General features: G+C 44.6%; 1 pseudogene; it reads left to right on the top strand.

Moving 5' to 3' along the window:
• Positions 1-3,528: 3,528 nt before the first annotated feature.
• LOC107111008 overlaps positions 3,529-25,760 on the top strand; it is a 61,085-nt pseudogene continuing 38,853 nt past the window's right edge.

Here is a 25,760-nt window from a genome sequence, read left to right as displayed (position 1 = left end):
GAGGACAGATGAATCTCCCCCAGGGAGAGCGTTGCAGGATTTTGGTGCCACCACTGAGAAAGCGCTCTCACAGGTTGCCAAAGGCAGGGGGAACCGGAAGCATGACCTCCAAATATGACCACAGTGTAGCAATTAGCAGTGTTTGGCTTCTAGAATCCAGCTAATAAGTTGTGAAGACCTTGGGTTGTTATTCGAGAGTCAACATGGAATGTTTTCTTCAAGAGTTGATAAGTAGTAATGCAAGTGACAGTTTTGAGTGTAACGGTTTATTATGATTTTTTTAAGCTATATTTATAATAGAATGAGTACCTTCTTCCTTCTAGTGATAAGAATTGTGATTGCTACATGTGCAGATAAAGCAAATATTGTGAAACGAACGTCTTACATTGCGCAGCATTCGTTAGCGTGTAAGCGATAATAGAAAAGAGTTTTCTACAGAACTACTACAGTAAATAATTTTGCAACGTAAAAAGGTAAAGGTTCCCTTGCTCGAAAGCCGGTCGAATCCGACTCTAGGGTTGCGGTGTTCATCTCCGTTTCAAAGCCGAAGAGCCAGCGCTGTCCGAAGACGTTTCCGTGGTCATGTGGCCGGCATGACTAAACACCAAGGCGCACGGAACACTGTTACCTTCCCACTGAAGTGGTACCTATTTATCTACTTGCAATTTCTTGCTTTCGAACTGCTAGGTTGGCAGGAGCTGGAACTAGAGATGGGAGCTCACTCCGTCATGCGGCACCTGGGTCTCGAACTCCTGAACTACCGACCTTCCACAGCGTGCAGTTCAGCGTCTTAACCACTTGAGCCACCGCAGCTCCTTATAGGAGGAAAAGCAGGAAAGCAGGGTATAAATGAAATGAATGAATGAATAAATAAATATACAGAAATTGGCAGTTTAAGGTTTTTTTATGTTTACCCTTACTTGGTAAACTAGGGCCCCGGTCACATGGGAGGTTTTGGCCCGAAAGAGGGACGGATCAGGGGCGCAGCAAACGGACGCAATCACACCGCAACATCTGAGAAGCGGCGCGCACCCGTCCCCGATCCGTCCCTTCAGGCCAAAAACGCGCATTTTAAAAACCCCTAGGAAAGAGTAGCACCTACCTGAAATGCCGCAGCAAGCGTGGCCGTGGGATCGCCGGCACACCCGTCTTGCGGAGCATTCGAGGCTCCCGGCCGAACTGCGCATGCGCACACATGCGCAGCTGGCTGCCTCGCTCTCCCTTTCGTGGCTGCTCCCCCTCCCCGCATCTGATCATGCCGGGGAGCAACTGCGCAGCGGCTTAGGGGATCTGTCTGATCTCGTGTCTCTTTTGGTGCAGCTCTAAAAAGCCGCACTTTGGCCTTTCCCCTGTGTGACCGGGGCCTAGGGTTGCCATGTTTGGGTTGGAAAATACCTGGGGGCTTTGGGGGTGGATCAGGGAGAGGGTGGGATTTGGGGAGGGGAGGGGCCTCAGCATGGTACAATGCCATGGAGTCCACCCTTCAAAGCAGTCATTTTCTCCAGGGGAGCTGATCTCTGTCAGCTGGAGATCCCTTGTAAAAGCGGGAGATCTCCAGGTCCCACCTGGAAGCTATTAAAGGGAGAGGGCTTTTTCGGTCTCCAGGCAGCTGGCAACCATGACTCTCCATGGAGCACCCAGTTTTTTCTTCCTGGGGAGAAAGTTCCTCTGGGGAAGCCTGCAAGAAGCCCCAGGAGAACTTTCCACCCCAGAAGCGTCCTGCCTCTCCCTCCCACCGCCACTTCCCATTGCATCGCCCCCCCTTTCTTTCCTGGGGATCAAGGCTTGGGAGATGCCAACCCGGGCTGATGAATCGGCCGCCGACTGTCTCCCGCGATTGATGTCCTTTCCGCACCTGACGGCAACGGCGAGGTCGATTTGGCAAGGCAAATATATCGTCCTTCCTGACTCCGAGAGGCAGCCGGGGGTGGGAGGGGGGGGGGGGCGCACGTGAGCGCAAGCTGCGGACGGAAAGCAAACACAACGCCCGTCCCTGCGTCTTGTAAACATCTCAGGTCGTAAAAGTGTCAGCACGCCGTATTTCTCGCCGGGATCCTCTCCCCCCCATTTTATTAGTTGAGCGCTTCCCCCCCACCGGGTTCGGGTGTTCCAGGAGAGCCTCCCATAGGTGTAATCTTCGTCGGGGCATCAGCCCTCCCCCCGAAATTTTCAGGAAGGTGCTCAGCTTCCCCCGGCCCGGGGAAGGCTGAGCACCTTCCTGAAAATTTCGGTGGGGGCTGACGCCCCGACGCCCCCACGCAGATTACGCCTATGGATTTGGGTTTCTGTTATCTGTGTTTGGATGTAACATGCATTTCTACCCAATGTCCACCTAACTTTTGGAGAATCCTACATGCAATAAGAAAACAGGAATTCTAAGGAAAACTACAATAATTTTAATAAACTTAGCAACATTTCTTAGAGATACTTTGTACATATCTAGCTACAAGCGGCTTCCCATAATGAGTCAACCAAACTCTTTGAAGCACCCCATACAAATATCATTGGAAAAGCACTATTGTTGGATGGTTGAGTACAAGTTTTGACACAAACCATCCCAGATCCAATCTCCAGCATCTCAAGAGTAGAGTTTCTGCCTGAAACCTTGAAGAAAGGCTGCAAGCTAAACTTCATAATATACAGCTAGATGGACTAATTTGCTAAGCCAGTTTCTGAGAGGTGGGGTAGCACCATAATGAGGAGACTGAAGAATCTAGAATCTCTAGCATGAATCTTGAACACATGAAGCTGCCTTATACTGAATCAGACTATCAGTCCATCAAAGTCAGTCTTGTCTACTCAGACTGGCAGTGGCTCTCCAGGGTCTCAGGCAGAGGTCTTTCACATCACCTATTACCTGATTCTTTTCAACTGGATATACCAGGGTTTGAACCACAGACCTTCTGCATGCCAAGCAGTAGCTCTCCCACTGATCCACAGCCCCTCCACCTTCCATCTTCCACAAAATCACTAGTTTCACAAAGACCCTTCCCATCAGGAGTGAAGTTGTGACTCGATAGTAGAGCACCAGCTTTGCACATGCAGAAGATCCCAGGTTCAATCCCTGACCCAGCTAAAAGGATCAGGTAGTGCATGATATGAAGATCCTGGAGACTTGCTGCCAATTAGAGTAGATAATACTGACCTTGATAGAGCAAAGGTCTAACTCAGTATGCACTGTATGAATAACACAGTGCTTGCTTGCTTTCTGAACTTTGTGTACTGTGTTATTAGTAGTGTTTTGCTAACTCAGTATGCAACAGCTTTGTATGGTCAGTGGTGGAATAGCACTATGTGAGGGATTACAAGACTCAGGGGTCTTTTCGGGCCGGAGCCCTCCGGAGCGCTGCTCCAGCAGCCCACGTGGTGGCAAGCCCCACCCCCGGATCCCTGGAGCCCGCGCGGGAGCACTGTGGAGGGCTCCCCTTCCTTTCCGGCGCTGTTTTCTGCCGGTCCTTCCGTCTCTGGGTCCTGCACCACCTCCTCCTGCCCCATGTGCGTCCACCCTGCTCGTCCTCCATTGCCGCCATGATGCTGCTGGCTCACGCTCTCCGCCCGGCCGTGGCCGCTTTAGCTCTCCGGCCCGTCCAAGTGCAGCTGTGTCGGGGCGCACCTCTCTTGCCAGCTGCCCTGGCCCCTGCCGCGGCCACCCGTCCCTTCACCCGCTCACTGTGGCTGCTGTGCGGCGACGGACCAGGCCGGAGCGGCCTCCTGCGCAGATCCCGGGCCTCGCCCTCCCTGGCCTGTACCTCCGGAGGGCTCCACACCGAGGGTGAGTGCAACCGAGGGGTCCGGGCACGCACGTGTGGGCTTTGGAGAGGCCCCGTGGTGGAGCGGCCTTTGGCGCGCCGGCTGGGGGTGAGGGTGGGGAGCGCTTACTCGCGAGGGGGTCCGCTAGCTTTCTAGCAGGGCTGCCTACCAAGGAAACGTGGGCCAGAAGGATCTGCAGTGGTAGAGGCTAGGCACGAGGAGAGCCGGGTTCACTCCTGCACGGGCTGGGAGACGCCGCAACGGGGCTCTCCTGCGTTCCCAGCTGCAGCGCTCCTGCATGGGCTGGGACACATGGCGGCCGCCCGTCCCTTCACCCGCTCGCTTTGGCTGCTGTGCGGCGACGGGACGGGACGGAGCGGCCTCCTGCGTGAGTCCTGGGCCTCGCCCTACCTGGCCTGTACCTCCGGAGGGCTCCACACTGAGGGTGAGCGCAGCCAAGGGGGCCTGGCGCGCACGCGTGGGCTTTGGAGAGCCCCTGTGGTGGAACCATCTCTTTGCCATCTTTCCCTCCTTTTTCTTTCTTCTCTTTCACTTCCCTTCTCTTCCTTCCTCTCTTTTCCTCCTTTCCTTCTCTCCTTTCTCTCTTTCCTTCCTTCTTTCCTTCTCTCTTTCTTTCTTTCCCGCCTTCTTCTCTTTTTTCCTCCATTTCCTGTTTCCCTCCTTCTTCCCTTCTCTTTCTTTCCCTCCTTTCCTTCTGTTTCTTTCCCTCTTTCCTTCCTTCTTTCCTTCTCACTACTCTCTCTTTCCTTCTGTCTTTCGTCCTGTGGCCCAACTCTAGTGAGAAGGGGTTTAAAGTTTAAACCCCTTCTCTCTTCGCTCCCCCCCTGGGGAAGGGAAGGGGAGGGGAGGCTTTTGAAGATGCCTCCCCCCCTTTTGCTTCCCCTTCTGCCATCACTTCCGGTGATGTCAGGGGGCGTGGCATATGCTAATAGCCCAGTACTCATTAGCATATCGTATGCTAATGAGCTCCTGCAGCTCTTTTTCTAGGAAAAGACCCCTGACAAGACTTGAAGACTTGAATGTGTTATCAAAATGGGCACTATTATCACTTTATGACTATGAGATCTTCCTATACGGCACTCTCCCCAAATCAGAGGTGGAACTTGGTTGTGAGCTGCCTCTAACCAGTCTCTGGAAAGGCAGCATAAAAACGTCTTAAATTGTCTCTTTTCCAGCAGTAGCCATAGCCCACATGTAATGCTGGAATCAGCTCACATAATGAAGATACCTGCTGCATTTCATTCCTTGTAGAAGGAATCTAGCTCCAAAGTTTAGCGTAACTAGGCAGGCAGATTTTTCACCTCTAGTCTTCAGTTTCTCTACCTGATGCAACACTCTGATAGTTTTTGCTGCCAAGATAAGGGAAGAGAGGATAGAGGAAGGAACCACCCTGCCAAACTATCACCATGTCAACTGTTAAAAGCTCTCTGGCGGGTAGAGCAGGCATTTTTTGACAGATGGCAGTGATAAACAGTACCCAGCGAGGGGGGGGGGGGGGCTATACCTGAAGCACTAATGATGGAGAAACAAACCGCCAGAAACAAGTGATCGGCTCAATGTGCTTGCAAGAGGAACCACCAATCGGGCTTCATCAGAAACAAACAGCAGACACCCCTGAACAAGGGCTTTAGTCCACATTGACAGGTCTTCAGAGGAACCCACTGTTTTAAACTGAAATTGTATGTATTTCAGTGATGTTACCCACAAATAATAAATAAATAATCTGTCCTTCCCAACTATGCATGTGTGGGCAGGAAAATGACAGAAGAATGTTAAAGGCACGGGAATCTGAACCCCCAATAAGTACCTTCACAAGGAACTTGAGTTGCCAACCTCCAGGTAGAGCCTACAGTTCTCCCAGAATTACTATTCATCTTCTGCCTAAAGAGATGAGCCCCCTTGGATAAAATGACAGGTTCATAGGGCAGACTGTGTTTCTAGGAGAAATCCCTCCCCAAATTGCCACTTCTGGTAGCATAGGGTTTTATTTTGTTTTTTAATTAAACACCTGGCATGTAATTCCAGTGGCTCACTAACTCTGCATATATATTATGACTCTATATACTGAATATGCATGGGGGAGCAGCAAAATCATTGTGCCAGGCCCTGCCTCCCTGCATATGTTTAGCACATATCCTAAACAGACTTAGGCATTTACGCCACACATGCATCAGCTCTGTCCATCTGATTTTCAAGAAAGCCTGCACCTATGAACTTTGAACATGTATTCAACATGCACAGCTATGTCATGGATGCAGGGCTCCACTGTTTGATGGTTACTGTCAGACAGTGGAAATGCCTTGGTACTGGGATCATTTTGGAAGGGAGAAATAGTGAGAAATCATGATGAGCTTAATCAAACTGCCAAGGCTTGTTTACATATGCAAATCTTTTTATATGCTATTCATCAGATGATCAACTGTCAGTTAATACTGTGAATAATGATCCATTTATTAGTAACCAGATTTCTTTTTTTAAAAAAACCCCCAATGTTTTAATGTACTTTGGAACTAGAAAAGGACATGTGACTTTGGAAGATATGGGAGTCATTGTAAACACACATTCTCTCTCTCTCTCTCTCTCTCTCTCACACACACACACACACACACACACACACACACAGAAGGCTATTTTAGGCCTAATAAGAAAAAAATAAAATAATGTGAAGAGAGAAATTTATTAGATTAAAATGACTGCCCAAAAGATATGAATTATTTAGCCTAATATCCTGAAACTACCAGCCTCTCCATAGTACTTCAATTACTGAGAAATTATCCCTCTCTTTTGTATTAGTGTAAATTCATGTATATTTTATATTTGATCTTTCTAGTTACATTGCTTATAAAATATGCCATAAACAACTTATATGGAAAAGTTTAAACAAAGTCAAAAAAAGAATTTACACAAAAATTGAACCTTAAGTGCACTGCACAAAAAGGTTAAAAATCTACAACTGATTGGAAGCAAATTCTCTACAACTGATTGGAAGCAAATTATCTTTCATGATAATTCATTTGTACTTTGGGTGCAACAAAATGGCAACAAACAAAAAATCCTTGAAATTAATATGAAATCAGTGAAATTTCATTTGTTTAAATACCTGGACACATTTATTTTAGGAATGAGAACATTTCCCCCATTCTGTTTCTTTGCATTCCTGAATTCCACTTTACCTAGGAGACTTTCTAAAGTTAATTCTGGAATAAATAAATAAAATGAGCATGTTATGTAGTGGTAAAAGAAGACCAAAATGAAAGAAAGAAACTGGATACTACTGCAAACTATTATTCCCTTATTCCCTTACTTAAGGGATTATGTCCTCCTTCCCTGTAGAAATGTACTCTAAGCAGCTACATGTACACAGGGCTCCATACAAAATTACACATGCACATAACTCTATGCAAAATTCTGAATTTAAAAAGCAACAACAGAACAATGGAGCATCAATTCCACTTCAGGATCAAGACTAGGTAATTCGGAGCTTCAAAATCTGGGGAGAAATTCAGATGATGGGAATTTTCAGCAGCATTTCTAATTTCTTTCTATTATATCCCACAGAGAACTTTGAATGGTTGGCTGTTGCCCTCAAGTGCAATCCTAAACAGAGCTACTCCCTTCAAAGAGTATTTAGGGCCAGACACCTAGAACAAGGCATACCCGTTCTACTTGCTGCACACAGTGATATAGAGACTGTGTCCAGCAAAACCCTCCCCTATTCTCCTTTTCTGTGTGTGACTGAAAAAATGATCCAGGGTAAGCTCTGGCCATAACACCCAGCAACAGAGTCAACTGGCCAGCAAATCCAGTGAGGCTGCAGAGATTACCTTACTCTAGATCAATGACTGATTGACACTGTCTGATTACTTCTTTAGGGGTATGGCTACAAAAGCTGCACCCATTCCTCAAAATGAGAGGTTCAGAATGGGAAATTTACAACCAATGCTCCCTCTAAGCTGTGGAGTCTTGTGAGCAACAATTCTCCTTTGTGAGTTACTGGCATTAAAGTTGTGAGCAAGCAATTTGGCTACTGCAAAGAATTAGTTTGCTCTGAAGCCATCCTTCCTGAGCTAAGACAAAAATGTGTGAGCAGGATGCTAAAAAAATGTGAGCTAGCTCACACGAACTCAGTTTAGAGGGAACACTGTTTACAACAAAGGAATTTAAACAGCAGTGAAAATAAGACAATGACCTAATCTGGTTTTAGGACTGGAGAAGCTATTAAAAAGCAAAGAGCATCCTTTGTTTTGGCTCTTTTTTCCCCCCTGAGGGCAGCATTGTTGGTTGTACCCTTGATCCAAAGAAGAGGACTCCAAGAGGAAGTCATCTTTAATGACTGTTTAACCTTTCTTTGCAGAAGAACTACTTTGTATGTCAATAAGAAGAACCCGTCCCAATTTCTACTCCTTTTATCCTCTTTATCACTTGAATAAACCTCTTTTCTTTTTACATGAGTTTGGCTACTGTTTTTTTCTGAACTTTGTACATGCTCTGGAACCACTCAGCCAAGCTACCTTCAAAGACAAAGCAAGTTTAATCTTTGCCGGTAGTTTTCCTCTGTTGCTGTCTCACTCAGTTTGCAATCGGAATCCTGAGAACTGGATTAAACTCAGTGCCCATTTCCCTGACTTCAAGAAGAAAATCTGGGTTTAGTGGCAAGGTAACAAGTGGTTAAAACGCTGAAATGCAGGCTGTGGAAGGCCAGTAGTTCAGCAGTTCGAGACCCGAGTTGCCGCATGACGGAGTGAGCTCCCGTCTCTGGTTCCAGCTCCTGCCAACCTAGCAGTTCGAAAGCAAGAAATTGCAAGTAGATAAATAGGTACCACTTCGGTGGGAAGGTAACAGCGTTCCGTGCACCTTGGTGTTTAGTCATGCCGGCCACATGACCACGGAAACGTCTTCGGACAGCGCTGGCTCTTCAGCGTTGAAACGGAGATGAGCACTGCGACCCTAGAGTCAGACTCGACTGGCTTTCGAGCAAGGGAACCTTTACCTTTACCTAACAAGACTTCACTTTTCATTTCCCTATGTCTTGAAGACTTACAGCATCCCCTCTCCCATTATTTCTGGACTGGAAGACAAAGACCCCTTCTCTGGTCATCACAGATGCTGGCATTTTTCTTTGTTTTGTCATTCTCCTTTGGTGAACTCTGATCAAGGCAATCGCAGGTTTTTGACCAAGTATTTTTGACATTAAAATTAGGAAACAAGGTCTAATGATGCATTTATCATATGTTCATTCATTGCTGCATCAGTGGCAAAGAAGTGCAGAACATCAGCTGGAATGGTGTAGAAGATCTTAAAATAAATAATGTACACTATTGATCTCAATCTCTGCACCAATCCAGATTACGTTTAAATTAATGAGGTAACCCCGTTAGCACATTTCCTATTATAAAATGTGAGAATTAAAAAAAAAAAACACTGCTAGGAAAAAGACAGTGGCAGGTGTGAAAAGATACACTGTGAAAGCAGCTTAGATGATCAGAATCCTGACACCCATTCCAGCCCTTATCCTGAAGCTGTAATGCTACTGATATTAGAATACATTCCCATTTTAGGTAGATTATTTTTGTAATGTGAGAAAGTGTTGGTGTGAAACAGGAATGAAGATATCAATCAAACGACGAGCCGCTTGTTGCATAAATACTTAACATCACTCGCTGCCAAAATTCACTTAAAATGAAATTTGGGTCCCGGAATTCAGACCTCTGCTTTGAAAAGTGTGCAAATCAAAATGTTCCCTGCTTTCTGCAAATGTACCTCATGCTCAACCAGGACTAGAGAACTGTCATCGCTGTCAGTCTTCCATCAACAAGCATTATTTGTTCACGTATAGCACTGATATCCTGCTTTTTATATACATGTAGCACACAAAGCCCTTTCAAATTCCTTCCTCATGCCTAGGGCTGCCAGGCACATGACTGGAATCCTTGGGAGACTTTGGAGGCGGGGCATGGGAAAAAGGATGTCATTGACATAGTATGACACTTCTACCTAAAACCCAGAAGTGACATCACTGGCACTCTAGATATTGGCACAGTCCTAGGGTATCAGTGATGTTACTTCTGGGTGTTAGCAAGAAGTGACATTGATTTGTCAATACTGGGCCCCTTTTCTCCCATCATTAATTTGAGCACCAGCAAGGGGTGCCTTGGTAGGGTTTTGCCTGCATCTGGAACTATCCCCTGGAAGAAGTCCTGGCCTCTAACCCTCCTGACTTCCGGGATTATTCTGAAGAGCTTTGGGGCAGCCTGAGCTTGGGCACATCTGGGAAGCGTAGCGCTCCCGTGGGTCGCCCGAGGCTTCCTGCCGAATACGCACAGCAAAAAACTAGTACCTCGGAGGTACTAGTTTCCGGAAACCGCGAGGCAAGGGCAGGCGTCTGATCCCGTTTCCGGTGGCATCCGGCACCCGCCCATGTCCCCTCGCAAAAAGCTTTTTCCCCCAAGTCTCCATGGATGCGCACAAGCACCCAACGGAGCATGCACATACTTCAATGTACAGGGGGAAAAAACGTTTGCCCTGGAGGAAGGCGAAGAGGCGACTGCTTGTCCAACCGTCCCCAGGAGCTGCACAGAAGGCAGCTCAGAGTCGCCCAGAGCGGCGACCCCCCCCTCCGGGGGACCTGCCTTTCGGTTTCATTGTCAGGACTCAAGCTCCCTCTTCCCCACCCCTTGGCCACGTCCCTTTCTCCCTTCTCCCCCCACCCAGGGGCCTTCTGGGACATGTAGTCCATTTCAGCCGCTTCTTTGCCGCATGGCCATGTAATCGGCACCTCCCCCCTATACACAGGACCTTTACGGGACCTCCAGGAGACGTCTGCTCGCGCAACCATGTGTTATTTTGCCCCGGGGCTAACAGCTATGCTTCCCCCCCGCATTTTCCTGCCCGTGTGACCGGAGTCTCTGTTTAGCAGGGGATACTCTCTGTGTCATTCATGCCAATGAATACCCAGTTAGTTTTGGCATCCCTGTGGAGCAAGGAGAAGGGGTGTCATCACCAGGAGGAGACTTAGGGTGGCTGCAGGGTTTTTATGACCTCCCAGGGCCAACCAGAAAGAACAAGGAAGGGCTGATGGATCTGTTCCTTCATAGCATGTTTCCGTGACATGTACATTACACCAAGTCCTTTGGGAGGTGTTTCATTTGTGTGTTATATAAACAAGACTACAAAGCTGAAACCCAAGTGTGCAAATTATTTAATGCTTTCAAACAGACATGGGAGCAACCACTGATGAGGTGATAAACCACATCTATGTATAAAGTGGAGCTTGCCATTACCAATTTCTTTACTAAGAACTTTATTGATCTCTCTGAATCACACATCATAAATACTGACATTATGTGCCAACACGAATGGAGGAGGGGCAAGGTGGCAGACTTTCTAATTTGATCCAAGCCAAGTAAACACCTCCAAGCCAAGTAAACACCTCCAAGCCAAGAAGATGGGAATAATTTCTTCCTTGGTAATGGTGTGTGCCTACAAATAGAACTACACATTATGGAAAACATGGGAAACTTATCATTATTCTCATGACATCACATTGTGACATTCCATGCCTTCTTTCTACATCACTGCTTGTTGCTGATGAGGAGCAGGAAAAAACAAGACTTTATGGCATCAGGGTATTAATAAATCTTAAAATAAATAAAGATGAATGTAGAAGAAGAAGAGATTGGATTTATACCCCACCCTTCACTCAGAGTGGCTTACAAACTCCTTTCCCTTCCCCTCCCCACAACAGACATGCTATGAGGTAGGTGGGGCTCAGAGAACTCTGACAGAAACTGCTCTTTCAAGGACAGCTCTGACAGAACTATGGCTTGCCCAAGGTCATCCAGCAGCTGCAAGTGGAAGAGTGGGGAATCATACCCGGTTCTCCCAGATTCTCTGCACACTTAACCTCTACACCAGACTGGCTCTAGGCTACCACTACACTAGGCTGCCACTAAACTGGCTCTAGGCTGGCTCACTAGGCTGCCATTTTTGATGACAGATCAGAGTGTCTCAAAACACCCAGTTTCGCCCCAACTTTGGGAAACTGGGATTCAGACCTCTTTCAGGGAAAAGGTCACAATATGGTATCTAGCTTGAAATCTACCCTGGCAAATATCAGTGTTGTCAGTTTCTTTCACCCTTTTAATTTATTTTTTTTCTGAAATGAATATTAGAGTGGCAGGGTGTCCCACTGACGTCTTCTGTACCATTTCCTTCTCTCATCTCTATACCACTTTTCATGCTAAATAAATCCAGCATTAATCTAAGTCTGTGTAAGAACCCTTTGAAATTCATGTAGAATCAATCTTCCTACCTGCTGAGCTTAATTTTAGATTCGAACTCTATCATTAAAAGTATGGGGAGAAAGGGGGCTGGCAAGGTTTGTTCTTTCATCTGGACATTGCATAATAAGTCTCAATTGAAAAGGGAAAAAAAGCAAGCCTATTTTTCTTAGAGTGGAAACTGGTCTCCCCTGACAGCTACTCCTCAGTTATCTGATGTCTGCATATTATATGAAATGTTCAGTATAGTATTAAAGGTTACTAGGCTGTTTTAGAGAACCCTTCCTTCCTTCCTTCCTTCTTCACAAAGATCTAGTCCTGACACTTACCTGGGTGGTAACAGTCTTTGCATGGTAGCGGAACATGCTAGCAACCTTTTTGGCAGGTTGGTTTTTGTGATGTCTGCACATGCGCAGATCTAACATGCACAGATCTCAGAGACAAGGGTGTGTGGGGGTTTTTTTAGGGTGGGAGATAATTTACTCCATTTATTCCCTCAAAGCTGGAATTTCCTGTGAATTATGACTTCCCACAGGGTTGCTGAAACCTGACCTGAAAGTTTTGGTTGGCCCCACTGTGTAGATTTGGCTATCCACACAGACACCAGTTCTTCACAAATAGATACAGTAATGTTGCATAAATCATTAAGTTCTCAAGCCTTCAATCTGAAAAATGCTAGAACCAGGCTTACAAGTACAGGGATTGTTTCAGACTTTGAATCACAAATGTAATATACCTAATACAAAATTGGACTGGTAAAGAGGAAAAAAAGTTATCAAGGCTTTGAACATTTTAGTGTAACAAGCAAACGGCCCACATCATGTATGTCACGTGCATGGTGAAGGAGAGAAGTGTGCCTCCTCCTTTACCACGTGGAAATTGTTCCTAGGATAGTTATCTGAATCAGGGTAGAAATGGGCAATAGGTTTCAAAAACGAAGGAGAAGTGCTGCTTCATTCATTGCTGGCCCCAGGCAGGCTGCCACTGTCTGATTAGAAAACGGCTGAGAGGATGCCTTGGCACAAAACTTGTTACCAGTCCAAACTATGCAAGACTCCTTAAATTATCAGAGGAGGAGGAACCCTCCACAGACATCAACTACATACAGATCACAACACGGGGCCCCAATGCTACCTTGAGATTCAAACAAATAAACAAACAAAAATAAACAGGATGACCTAGTTTGTTTAAGACAATCAGTCCAAAATTTCACGTCCTTAGGGAAGTTACACTGCCTCAGATTAAAGAAGTACGGACACAGGATGCACATGATTAAGAAAGGAACTCTGGATGAGCAAGCAATTAGAAGCAAATGTCTTATATACAGTGGGAAGCAAACATTTTGTGAGATAATGTGCAGACAGCCTGCTCTACCCATTTTCTACTGGTTACTAAAGAATGAAATGTCTAGGGGTTACAGTTCCTTTCATCCTTCCTGAAGGAGGAAGTCAGGTATCTACATCTACTTTGGGAACAACTGATGACTGCAAGTTTTAATCAGTTTGATTAATCAACTGAACTTTTGGACTGATTGTTGGGAGCCAATTTTAATCAGAGAGGGCCAATTTTAAACATTTAAAGACAACACATGTTGTATTTTAAGGTTATTTGGGTCTGGTGTGTTACTGAAACAGGAAATGAAAGAGAAGTATATTTTTAACTTTGTTGTTGTGTGTAGGGTTTGCCACGTCCCTCCTGGCTACTGGTGGGGGTGAGGGGGGCTTCCCAGGAGAAAGAGGAAACCCCAGGCCATGTTGCTGGCTTCTACCATAGATTTTTTGTCCAAATACAAGAGTATCACCCAGATGTTGCTGATGTGATGGTTTCACTTCCTGTGCAATGCTGGCCTTCCTCTTTCTCCTGGTAAGTTTCCCTGTCGGCACTGATCGGCACCTGGGGGGCAAGGCCTGGCAGCGAGGGATCCCTGCTTCCATGGGGGAAGTCTGGCATCCCTAGTATAGAGGCTGTCCCAAAAACAGGGAGAGTACTGAATGGCTGAGGGTCTGACTGAGAGGCTGAAGAGGGTCAGACGTAGGGCTGCCAGATCCCCTGGCGGTGGGGGTTTGCCCGCTCTAGGACCCCCTGGCCTGGATCCGGCCAGTTGGGGGAACACTGCCCCCAAAGTTCCTGGATCATGCCGGGCACATCGCCGGGAGGATGCTCTAGCATTTGGCCTGAAACCTCTATGGTATCCAGTGATGGTATCTAGCATCATCTAGTGATAATGTTACTTTTGGACCAAGAGCTCCCTCCCCCCGCTGGAAAGAGGTAGGGACCTGGCAACCCTAGTCAGAAGAGACTTGTAAAAGACTGCGAATGAGACCAGAGTGTGTAGGGGGGAGATGCATCCCCGCTCAAATATATTTTTCGATATGCATTTAGATATGCATTAAATGTAAGCAATACCGTTCCTGGTCAGGAATGTGATGTGCACAACAAAGCTGTATCTCTTTAGTTGGACTTGGAGTGAAAAACGTGTTAGGGCAAATAAATGTCCCTTTTTGTTTTCACAACCTAGCTGCCGTAATCCCTCAAGAAAAAGTCTGCTAAGGTTTCTGGCATAGATGGTTAGGGTTTAACTCGGCAATATTACAGTTTGTTTTTAACTTCTAAAAAAGTATTGACAGCTTTTGTTTATTACATTCCTTCACACTTCCTTCAGTACCTTGAAAAGGCTTGTCTATTGAAGTTTTGGTAATACGCAAGTTGATTTTTTTTTCTGACTGAGTAACTGATTACTTCATCAGCTAAAAGGATGAGGCATGGTCCACCCAAACGTAGACATTTCAGCAGAAGTCTAAAGCCTTCAAGTTAACAGTTTCGCTGTTGGGCCACGGTATGAAAGACTGGCCAGGCAGCTCCCGGGCTAGGTGTCTTCTAGCAATTCCTAATGCCACAAATGCCACTCCTCCCCATTTTCACTTTTTAAACTTCTGAGTTGTCAGTTTTGGGCTGCATGTGGCCCAGAAGCCTTCAGTTACTGACTTTTGTATGAACAAATGCTTAAATCATGGAATCAGTACTGTGGAGTTTGTTATGGGGTTTGGTAGTCTCCCCCATGCTGTTCAGTATCTATGTGAGGCCCTTTAATGAGGTAATCAAAAGCTTCCAAGTTGGTTATTATCACTATGTGGATAACACCCAGCTATACCTCTTGTTATATAAACCTCCATGTTGCCTTCTTTGCCATAGGCCCATGCTTGATTGCTGAAGTCAAGCGACTGAGAGAAAGTATACTTAAACTGAATCCTGACATGACAGAGAGGATGCTGCTTGGTAAGGTGAGAACATAAGAGAAGCCATGTTGGATCAGGCCAGTGGCCCATCCAGTCCAACATTCCGTTTCACACAGTGGCCCAAACCCAGGTGCCCTCAGGAGGTCCACTAGTGGGACCAGAACTCCAGAAAACCTCGCACTGTTGTCCCCCAAGCACCAATAATACAGAACATCAATGGCCCAGACACAGTGTTCCATCTATACCTTGTGGCTAATAGCCACTGATGGACCTCTGCTCCATATGTTTATCCAATCTCCTCCTGAAGCTGTCTATGCTTGTAGCCACCACCACTTCATGCAGCACTGAATTCCACACATTAATTACTCTTTAGGTGAAGACGTATCTCCTTTTATCCATTCTCGGGTGTGTGTGTGTGCTCACTGCATTAGATGACAGGTCCTGATACTGTTAAGAGCTTAGGTTTTTGTTAAGCCCAGCTCTGTTGTTAGAAAAGCAGGTGACCAAGACGATTCGGAATGCATTTTCCAGCTGCACTTAGAGCAACAGCTGTCTTCTGTTCAGAGACTGCCTATCTGACTATGCTGATCCACTCTACAGTAACCTCAGGGCTTGGCTATTGTAATGCACTTTTATATGGGGCTGCCCTTAAGGATAACGCCAAAAGTATAGCCAGTACAGAATGCAACAACTCATTTGTTATTGAAGTTAGTCATAAGGAGCATATTACTCATATTTTAGAATCTCTTCATTGCTGCTCTCTAAATTTGTTCTCAGGTTCAGTTCAATTTGCTGGTTGTTACCTTTGGCATTAGTCTATTAAGAGGGCACATGTTTGCTGGAAATGTTGATGGTGGTTGTAAAGTCGCTCGCTTAACAAAGTAGTCGGAGAGTGATTCAGCAAAGATTCAGCTTTATTCCACAACTCAAACACAACTCGAACACGGATCAACATCTGATAGCCAGAACAGCTTTTATATTGCAGCTGTTCTGCTTTTAAACTCTCCTGGCTAATGTAGCCACGCCTACTGTACATCTACCAACCAATAAGGTTGCATACATAAGGACCAATCACGGACATTACCGCTCATGGAGCTTGTTGATAGTGATTGGTTAGGTGCTTCCTGGGCTAGCAATGTGATTGGATGTATTTGGATCCTAGCCCAGGACGAAGCTTTACATGGCATTTCAATTGGATGTTTTCATCACACCTTATGCATTCAATGGCAGCTTACTGAATACATTACAGTGGTCATTTTAATGTTTCTATTATTGATATTATTGACTGTTTTTATTGGGATGAAGCAGATCATTTTATTCTTGGGTCCCAGTAGTCTGAGAAAGGTGGGCTTATAAAATAAATAAACAGAATCTTTGCCACTAAAGTCAATGTGGTTAAAATTGCTTAAGTTGTTCACGTGTACTCCTAATGATTAACTGGAGCCTTACTAACAACACCATCTAGGGACAAGCATTTCCACAACAAAGCCCTCTTTCAATTCCTCCTCTTTCCATTCTTCTTATAAATATTCATTTCTTGCTCTTAGGCTTTCAGAAGATCTCAGATGCCACTGAGTCAACAAAGTTCTTAAAAGAACAACAACAAGAAGAATGCATACTTTGCAATGTAAAAAGTCACAGATTTAATCCCTGGCTCCTCCAGATAGTACATATTTGAAAAGACCTTTCTCTTCCTTACAGATTCAGTATGGAATAGCAGTGTTTTGGATCGGAGAGACCCAGATTCAACTCACCACTCATTCGTGAGACTCACTCCTTTCTCAGCCCAACCTACTTCACAGGGGGTTTGTGAGGTGGGGAGAACCAACTTAATCACCCTGAGCTCCCGTGGAGGAAGAACAATGTAAAAATGTGGTGAACAGAATCAGTACAACGATAATTTCTTATTCTCAAAATGGCACCATCTTGCATATGGGTCTTTATGCCAATAGGGAGGCAGTTTCTGCAAATCTTACCTTTCCCTTCCTGGAAACTGTCTCCTTTGCAAGTCTGTCCCTTCAAAAATGAATGGTACATAACAGATGCTTAATACAGGTTTTTATTTTTTAAAAAGAACACCAGATGGGTAAGGTGGTGAAAGTGGGTAGGACACGCCATAGCTTAGCTAACAGCTTCCAACAGCAAACATAAGGAGCTGTTCCAAAGGAAAACAACATTTGTGGTTGTCTTACAGCAATGAGTTCAGACTTTACAAAGTGCCATCCTGGAGCTCCACTTTTTCATGTTTGCTTAGGAACAAAGTGTGTCTGTTTTACAAGGACAAAGTGTTGTTCAGTAGATCATTCCGGGAAGAAAACCTGTCTGTGGATAAAGTGGATTTTTTTCTACTATGGCTGCTTATACATGGAGACTCTTCCCCACATGGAGAACAGCCCACCCCTTAAACAGCCCACTCTTATTCTAAGCATGACTTACGAGCTTCACATCTTCAAACTGGATAAAAAGTAAGCCCTCTTTGGATATAAAGAGGGAGGAGTATTTGCCTGGATGCTCCATCCACAATCACTGTGATACACCATACCCCCCATCTTCTGAAAGCAAAATGAGAAGGGAAACATGCCAACAATAACCCCTTCAACACCCCCTTCAAAACTGCTCAGAAGAACTCCTCTGATCAGCCTCCAAGAACATAAAGCAGTATGTTCACATAGCACACAAACACTCAGATGCTACTATGAACTAGGGATGCTTGTACATCTGCCAGTTTGGCTCACATCCTGTTCACTAAAAGCCATCAGGCAGCCGATTACTTGATGGACCATTTAGGTGTTTGCAACCTGTTTGTATCTATTTGCAGGAGCTGGCTAACTGAAGCCATCAGATACCAACTCCCAGTTGGAGGGCTCAGCCAGGAGTTAGCTACAGATCTTCTTCTGGAGAAGATTCACCCTGAACCCAGCAAAGGGTGGTTTTTTTTTTGGGGGGGGGAGGTTGTAATCATGAGCAATCTCCTAGGTGATCATCTGGAAGTATGGTTGCCAAATCCCTCCTGGCAACTGGCAGGGGGTGGGGGGATTTACCAGGAGAGAGAGGAAGGCCCATGTGGTATGGTGACATCACTTCCAGTGTGCTCAGGAAGCAACAATCACACTGTGATGCAGTGCCAACACTCTGGTATTTGGGCAAAAACTATGATAAAAAAGCTTCTGCGCTAGAGTTTTTGCCCAAATAGCAGAGTGTCACCTGGATGTCGTAGTTGTGATGACATAAATTCCTGTAAGTGCTGGAAGTGATGTCATCACGTCACTGGGAACCTTGCCTGGGACTTCCTCTCTTTCCTGGTAAGTTCCCCTGTTTGTCCACTGATTGGCGGTAAGAGCAAATTAAGCCTGGCAGCAGGGGACCTCCACCTCCACCGGGGGCGGGGGGGGGCGGGGTGCCAACCCTATCTGGAAGTCAATTTCTTCTGATCACCTACATGGGAAAATTTGCTTTTTCCCAGACTTGCTCAGATTCAGCTAACTGGGTAAGAGTGATAGGAAGCCCAGATGATTCCCCTTTTCTTCTCCCCAGTCCAAGTTGTCAGATTAGTCTTGTTCTCTATGTTCTTGGAAGAAAGGGATCACTTCTTTCCACTCTAGGCTGTCAGCTTGGGCTGAAGAGAAAAGGATATAAGTATCTCTTTTGCTTCTCCCTTTTGCAATGCAGAGATCAGAAGCATCATTTCTTTTCCCTCCCCTCCCCTTTCACTCCTTAGGTTGAAAAGCAAGAAAGAAAAACAACATCTTTCTCCTTTCCCTTTTGGAATGGGTAATCAGTCTGTAACTTCATAATTTTCAGAGGGGGTGAATCAGAGCACCATTCCCACAAGATCCCCTATCAGCTGTGAGTCAGCTTCTAATACCTCTGGAGACTTCCTGTGTCCCAGCACAACAAGGTCTAGGATACAGAGAAATCTGCTGGAAGTGCAGAACCCAACTCTCAGCTAATCCCCTGATAAGCTGAAAGCTGACTCCTGACCAACAGATAACTGCAAACTTGTTCAGCAGTTGTTCAAATTGCTTCATTCAAGCCAAATATATCCTTGACCAGTTCATAATCTGATCATGAGGGTCAAAATAAACAAAAGTCCAGTAGAATCTTAAAGACTAACAGCACTTATTTCAATATGAGTTACAGCTCACTTCTTTAGAGGATGTTTGACTGTTGAACATGTTCTCTGTGAAATTCACAGCATTACGACTATGAAAGGTCAACACAACTGCCAGAAGACTGGCAAAAAGTCAGTCTACAGGGAACAAATTCTCCAAACTTGTGCATTTGAGACACACAAAAGCAAAGCCATAGTGTCAATATGTGACTCCTCATTTTGCCACCACTTGGGAACTAGATGCCAAGATATTCTATCCTCAAACTTTTGAAAATTGGGACACCTTTTCCCCCCTTAATCAGAACTAGACGGCCACTTCAGAACCAGTTTAGATACCGAGAGAGGGTCTGTGTCTCAGTGAAACAGCACATGCTTTGTATGCACAAAGACCCTGGTCTAATCTCTGCAATCTGCAGTTAAACCATCTCAAAGAGTAGGTATTTAGAAAGACCTGTCTCTGCTAGCCAGAACAGACTACTAGCTCAATGAACTAGTGGTCTTACTCGGTATAAGACAGATTTGCATGCTCATGTTCTATACCTGGAAAAGTATTTACCAGTTAAGAGTGCTTAGCCTCTGAGATCTAATGAGATCTAATGAGATCCAGGTATACCATGCCACCTTCCCTCCCTAATACTGCAGTACCTATACTAATATTGTTTCTGTTACATTACCCTGGAAGAAAGTCTCACTGTAGTGGGAAAAGTTGGTAAAACTGAAGAACAGATTAGGAGTGAGCAGATTTTCTCTATAGTGTTCCTTTATACTTCTGGGAGTTTACTGTGCACTGCAGTCTACACAGCCTTCAGTTTGGTTTAATTAAGAACATTTCTAAAATTAACTCTAGAACTGGAGCATATACAATCTGCTACAGCATTCCGGCCCTCTTTTATATTAACAGTGTCCACATGCACATGGATGAAACACTGTAAAAAGGCAATAATTAGATCAAGATTATTTGTGTGTGTGTTTTCTCTTGAAGTGCTCAGGCACATTTGTGAAATGCCATAATAAAAGAAACTTGATATAAAACTGTAGTTTTGGATGACCCCCCCCCCCCGAACTGTCTCATTGGACACATGCACATTGGTATCAAAAAGGGGAAGAAAATGCAAATGAAATGGAAGAACTGAATCTTGAGGCAAACTGCACACGAACAGAGCACTGTATAGTAATTAGAAACACACACACACACACACCATTCAGGATTCCTAACACATCAGTTCTATTCTGTAAACATGATCAAATAACTCTGAACTTCAAAATTTGGAGGAGGAGGATTTTGGATGCATCACCAAACCAGAAATAGCTCTGAATTTCATACAGTGAAACCTGGGGGAAGATTTGGAAAGTCCTGACCTAGATAGCCCAGGCTAGTCCAATCTCATCAGATCTCAGAAGCTAAGCATGGTTGGCCCTGGTTAGTATTTGGATGGGAGACCACCAAGGAATACCAGGCTTGCTAGGCACAGTCAGACAATGGCAAACCACCTTCAAACATCTCTTGCCTTGAAAACCTTACAGGGTCAGCATAATCCAGCTGCGACTTGACAAGAAAACAAAAAATTTGCAGGAACATCTGAGGGATTTCAAGAGAAGCAATAGAGAAGTTGAATTACTGAAATTTCCTGGATGGAAATGGAGCATGCCTGTGTATCCTTTCGGCACTGAAGCAAACAGTGCTAATATCACTGGGCATTATGTTCTAAACAATCCTACAGAAACAAACAAAAAACCCTAGAGTATTTCTGTAATATTGTTTAGTTTACATGTTTTCCATGCTTGTGTGTCACTTTATATATTTTAATAGAGAAATAACTGATACTACAGACCGTTCTTTAAAAATCTCAGAAAACAAAGCTACAAGATCATTAAACCTTTGCTCATACATTGCTTTAGCATTGCATGCCAGGTCATAAAACAGCATGGGTAGGGACCGCTGTCTGAAAGAAAGTGACCCTGTGACCAGACAGCTCTCTTGGCACCTGAGACAGGCAAATTTCAAGAAGTCCTGAGGAGTAAAGTCATGAAGGCACACCTACATGAAACTTGGAAATGATTATTTTATGGCGACAACAAAAACTTAAATGCTCTTAAGGGTAAAATTATATAACATCTTAAGGAATCATTATCAGGCCAGCTACTGAAACTGGAGTCAGTGCATCCCAGCTCCAGGATCCTATAAAGAATTGTAGAGGAGAAAATGACCAATGGGAACTGAACAGAACTGGTTGTAGAGTATAATGATGCCTAGACATCCAGATTTCAATCCTTATTACCTGGAGCAGTGGCCAGTGCATCTCTCAAACCAGTTGTGAAGATGAGCTTTTATTCTTCTGAAGCATCATCTCCTTACAGCATGAAACTCAACAACAGCTATAGTGGGTTCTCCTCAGTTCTCATGTTCAAGGTGCCCAGTTCAGAAGAGGACCACATTGTGCATGGAGACTTTATGCTTCAGCCTTTGCCCCACAGTTTTCATGACCTGAAATAGTCCACGGGAGTGCTTTTTAGCTTCTTGGGGAAACCCTTGTGTCCCCTGGGATACATGAAGGTAGAAAGCCAGCAGGGGAGCAGTTTTTGGTGTGTTTTTTTGCAGAGAGTGCCACATGCACGATTATCTATCCACTGAGTGGAAAGCATGGGTGTGTGCTTGCTGCATGGAGCTCATGACTCTCAGGGATCAGGTTTGTTCTGTTGAGGCTAGGGATGCTGACCTGGAGAGGCTCAGGCAGAAAGAGAGGTTCGGGGAAGAGATCATTAGGGACTTACCAGAACAGTCCCATTCTTGTGCTGACAGCTCCTCTTGTGGAGAGTTAAAGCTTGAGGTTGGAGGGCATCAGTCTGAGGAGGAGAGATGTGATCCTTTAGAAGGACCCCTTTGTTGGGCAATGAACCAACATCCTCTCATACTGAAGATACCTCTTGGGTTGGGGGGAGGTGGGCTTTTGGCAGTGGGTGATTCGATCATTAGGAATATGCAACTGTGGGGTCTGTGACAGGTGCTTTGATTACAGGATGACTTGCCTGTCTGCTGTGAAGGTTGCAGACATAGATACACTGGGGGTCAGCAGTCATGGTGCACATGGACACCAATAACATTGGGAACTGTAGACATATCGTTCTGGAGGGGGAAAAAATAGGTTACTAGACAGCATTCTCAGAAGTGCTGCTGGATCCACGTGCAGGACCAGCTACATAGGTGCAGATCAGGCATCTCAATGTGTGGATGAGAAAGTGGTGCCCGGAGGAAAAGTTTAGATTAAATGCCTTCTGAGTCCACTTCCGCAACATGCTGCCACCGTGGCATGACATGAGGGAGCTTAAAAGGCATTTACATACTTACACAGACCTTTATTGGCATATATTAGGTTACAGGGAAAAGCAAAAACAAATAAAGAGGTAACAAGGAAAAATGAGTCAATCATATGTATCTATACATTGCACAATCAATCCTTAATTGCCAAACTTAGAAATAAGGCTACCTTTTCAGTTATTTCAGTTATTTCAGGAGATGGCACACCTTCAAAGCATCCGTCCAACCTATGATGTTAAGTAATATTGGGTCTAAAAGGGTAAAAAGTATATCATCATATTGGGAACAGTATAGGAGAACTGCCACAAGGTATACATAGGGACTCTGGGGCAAGTGATGCTCTGTCATCTTGGTGCTTGGGGGCGTCAACAGTGGGATGGCTTCTAATGTCCTGGCCCCACTGGTGGACCTCCTGATGGCACTGGTATTTCTGGCCACTGTGTGATACAGAGTGTTGGACTGGATGGGCCTTTGGCCTGATCCAACATTGGCATCTCTTATGTTCTTATGTTCTTAATATGGAAAACCAAATCAACTTGAATTAGATTATATGCACAGAGTCTTGCTGAATATGGAATCCCATTATATCTACCATAAGTGACAGCAGATGGAATAGTATTGCATCTAGCAAGTGCAAATGCTCTGCGCAATTGTGGGGCATGGAGGTCTGATATAGAAGGCAAATGGCCAAATAATTGGAAGAATTCCAAAATTCAAGGGGGAGCAGGATTTATTTGCATCACTGACTAGTTTTTGCATTTCATTATCCAGGATTCTCTGTTTGATTAACTGATATGCATTTGTAAAAGGGAGCATATACAGAGAATCCATGGATAGTCCTGTTGTAATTATTTTCTTCTCTATGAGAGCCAATTTGGTGTAGTGGTTAAGTGCGCGGACTCTAATCTGGGAGAACCGGGTTTGATTCCCCACTCCTCCACTTGCACCTGCTGGATGACCTTGGGCAAGCCATAGTTCTGGCACAGCTGTTCTTGAAAAACAGCAGTTTCTGTCAGAACTCTCTCAGCCCCACCTACCTCACAGGGTGTCTGTTGTGGGGAGCGGAAGGGAAAGGAGTTTGTAAGCCGCTCTGAGACTCCTGTGGGTAGTGAAGGGCGGGGTATAAATCCAATATCTTCTTCTCCTCTTCTTCTATGTAGGCAATATATTTGGATGAGACAGATTCAGACAGCATTTGGTGTATATAGCTCCCACAGTCAGCAGTGTAGTGCACTCATAGCCAGTATTTGATTGATATAAGCCATGCCCTTGCTTCTATCATGTTACGGCCTGTTTCTAAACAGAGACCTGCATATGGAATGCAGCATGGCAGACCCATGATTTTCCTTGCAAATTTGGATTGAACTCTTTCAATACCAGTCTCAAGGGTGCTTATCCGTGTTGGAATACCGTGTAATAACTGTGGGATCACTTTGGCCTTAAAAACTTTTAAAGCAGCTGGAACAAACTGGTTGCCTCTATTAAAGAAGAAATGTGAGATGGTTGATGCATTAATGGTAGCTAAATTATTCACAGATTTGCGATGGCATGACTAGGACATGTTATAACTGAAATAGAGACCTAGATATTTAAAGTGCTTGACATGTTCTATTTCTTTTCCATCAAATGTCCATTTTTGGATTTTGCAGGATTTAGCAAATACTAATATCTTGGATTTTTAATAATTCCGGAGTAATTTATTCTCAAGAAAATATCTAGGACATCTGTTCAGCAGACATCTGAGCCCCACCCTCGTGCAAGAGAGTAGTACTGTATTGTCCGCATATAGAAGGATGGGTACTCAAAGAGTGCTCAGTTTAGGAGAAAGATAGTCTTCTTCCACTAAGAAGGGGATCAAATCATTGGGAAATAAATTAAATAGGAAAGGAGCAAGTATGCATCCCTGTTTAACTCCTTTGTTAAAGGGAATTTTGGAGTTAATTTCTTTTTTTTTCCTACAGTTGAACATTTGATTTGGCAGGTGGTCGAAGTGTATAACATTATGATTGATTTGAGAAGTCTCTTATCAATATCTGATTGGTACAATTTAGTCCATAGTAACTCTCTGTTAAGATCTAGAAAAGCTGTGTAAAGTTTGGAACGTCTAGATGTAGTATACTTATCAGCTAGATGCACTAAGGTAATGCAATGATCTATTGTAGATTTACCCTTGCAGAACCCAAGTTGTTCAGGGCCTAAGACACTTTGCTGAGACATCCAGAAGGTTAGTTTGGTTAACAGATGCTTGGCATACAATTTACCTATGATGGAAAGGAGGCTAATTGGACTATAATTAGAAGGATTTCTTGTAGATCAGGACTACAATTGCATTCCTCCAGGCATCAGGGATAAGTCCTGTTTGATTAATCATAGTAAAAAGGGAAGTAAGAGGGACAGTCCACCATTCTGGGGGCTTTCCCACTCTTCAGCTGATTAGTTCTATTATTTTCTCAGGGGTCACGGGTGGCCAATCTGGTAAGTCATCACAAAAATCATGTGAATTACCTGTACAATCATGGTTCTGCTGAAACAGAGCAGAGAAATACTGTAACCATGCATGGGATGAAATCACAGACCTGGGAGAAGGTTCCGCATGTAAAGAATTTGAAACTATGGTCCAAAACGTCTTGGATTTATTTAGAACAGTAGCTTGGTATAGTTGTTCCCATTGGAACTCTCTCTTCTTTTTTGTGCTCTCTTGTAGCTGTTTTTTTTTTACCTGAAAATACTTTGAGAGGAGGGCAGGATCATTAGAAGTTCGAAATTGGCTATAGATGTTACATAATTGAGATTTTAGTGCTCTGCACTCTGCAGAATACCAAGATTTGGCGCCCCTATTACTTTTTTTGTAGAGAGATTAAAATTTGTACAGAGTGCCTGAGAGAAATGTGAAATCTATTATATACTGAAATCTTTAGAGTGGGTTCCATTTTATCAATTAGAGAGGCTCTAAGGTCAAGAGTAGTTACCTGGGTTGAATGGTCATTCCATAGAATTTCCGGTAAGATTTCTGGATCAGAGCAAAGGGGAGTAAATAGGTAGGGAAA

Source organism: Gekko japonicus, unplaced genomic scaffold (genome assembly GCF_001447785.1).
Source record: "Gekko japonicus isolate JY-2015 unplaced genomic scaffold, Gekko_japonicus_V1.1 scaffold447, whole genome shotgun sequence".
In the NCBI taxonomy this organism is placed as follows: Eukaryota; Metazoa; Chordata; class Lepidosauria; order Squamata; family Gekkonidae; genus Gekko; species Gekko japonicus.
The sequence above is the reverse complement of the archived record's forward strand: the minus strand, read 5'-3'. Positions and strand labels throughout refer to the sequence as shown.